The sequence below is a fragment of the Sinocyclocheilus rhinocerous genome, unplaced genomic scaffold, assembly GCF_001515625.1.
Source record: "Sinocyclocheilus rhinocerous isolate Xijiao unplaced genomic scaffold, SAMN03320098_v1.1 scaffold32106, whole genome shotgun sequence".
Classification (NCBI taxonomy): domain Eukaryota; kingdom Metazoa; phylum Chordata; class Actinopteri; order Cypriniformes; family Cyprinidae; genus Sinocyclocheilus; species Sinocyclocheilus rhinocerous.
The window spans coordinates 617-2,311 of NW_015634800.1; the positions used below are offsets into that span (position 1 = coordinate 617).

Below are 1,695 nucleotides of genomic sequence, written 5' to 3' on the forward strand. Positions count from 1 at the left end.
GTGATTGGCCGAGCCCAATCACTGACCTATAACACAAATTTAGTATTTTATTCCATCTGGGCAGGTGACATATTAATAATAGTGTGTAAGTGCTTTTTTCAGCGACTCAGGATTAAAATCGCTCAATATAAAACTCAGTACTTCAGGTGAAATCGACTGTACTTTTTGTACGACCTCAAAAATGGTACTAAAAATAATAAAAATAATACTGCCGTTGTCAACATACATCAGTGGCAATGAACTCCTCCACGTCATTGATACTCTTGACAGTGATTTCACCCTGGCTGATCATTGGGTAGTCATAAGGGTTGGCCATGTCCTCAATTCTGTCAAACAATGGGAGGATTCATTGGGAATATTTCATCTTATTTTACTGTAACAGTCTGTAATGAACATTTTTTTGACTTTTTTGTACACACATTTATACACTATTTAAGTGAAGAACTTTGACCTCTGAAAACTCAAGCACAGGAACACATTAAATAGCGTTTTTTTTATCTGTTCAAGCACAGTAACACATTAAATAGTGTTTTATTATCTGTTGTACTTTCCCACTGTGAGTTTTGACATTAGCTTTGCCACCCTCTTTACTAAAAAGAATACCTTTCAGGTACATCTCATCTGCATCTGTCATGAAGAATGCTGATTTGTCATCAAAGCGGGTTTTCTGAGCCTTGATTCGCTCTCTTTCTGGCTGCCAGAGATAAATGGCCGCCGAGCCGAAACACTCCATTTCACCATCTCCCATGATTGTACTTTTCTGTTAAAACATGTTAAAAGGTACACATTTTTAGGTGTCAAACTTACTTAAGTTATTAATTAATTTTTTGCATTAACATAGTATTTTCATTAAAGATGCAGTATATCATTACGTGTACGTCCAAGCTGCTCACCTTTTTGTTTTCAAGGCCAGAAAGGTTTCTGCTAGGTTCTGTAAAATAAATACATGGACACAGACTATTTATTGGAAATTGTTTTCTGTTAATATATAATCTCATGTATGCCCTTTTTCTTTTAATGATATCAAACATTCCTATTAATGGCAACCAAATGTAACAGTAAAAAAATGTATTAATTAAAATGATCAATTTAAATTAAATTAATAATTTTGGCACAGCAGAGTCTTGACTCACCTTCTAGTGGTTGGCAGTCCCTGAGGTCCAAGATGTCTCTTTTTATATAGACTCAAGATGTTGTCTCAGCAGTGCAGCCACTGTATTTGGTTATAATGGGCTGGGTTTTACTTTCTATTTATGATGAATGTGTTCTGTTCTAGTATACAGTTACACACCCTCATAGAGTGATTGATAAGAGAAGTCAATGGAATGTCTTTGCATTTAAATAATTTCACTTCACACAAGATGAAAATGTGTATACTGTAAACCAAATTTTTACTTAAACAGGACAGAACAGTTTTTGAATTTAATTTTTATTTAAACAGGACAATGTGTTTTTTTTCACAACTTGAACCATGGAGTGTAAAACATATTCAGCAATAAAAAGCAGGAAAGAGAAGGTTAAAAAGGACCAATGATCAATAACGATACAACAAATTTCATTTGCCCTCATATTTTGTTTTCTTTAACAGAAAATTGTTGGTAGTTTATTTCGTTGTTGCCAAAATTTCTCTTTCTGCACCTATTGCCTGAACTGAAAAAGTATGCTTTTAAGTATGCTGTACCCTATGGATTGGAA

At 34.0% G+C, this 1,695-nt stretch overlaps 1 long non-coding RNA gene across 1 annotated transcript; it reads right to left on the minus strand.

Annotated features, from left to right (window-relative positions):
- Window positions 1–368: 368 nt before the first annotated feature.
- On the minus strand, window positions 369–1,148 carry LOC107745951 (uncharacterized). Its single transcript, XR_001640643.1, has 4 exons — window positions 1,134–1,148; window positions 894–931; window positions 548–760; window positions 369–383 (listed from the first exon to the last, which is right to left on the minus strand). It is a non-coding gene; the product is annotated as an uncharacterized LOC107745951 (long non-coding RNA).
- Window positions 1,149–1,695: the final 547 nt, after the last annotated feature.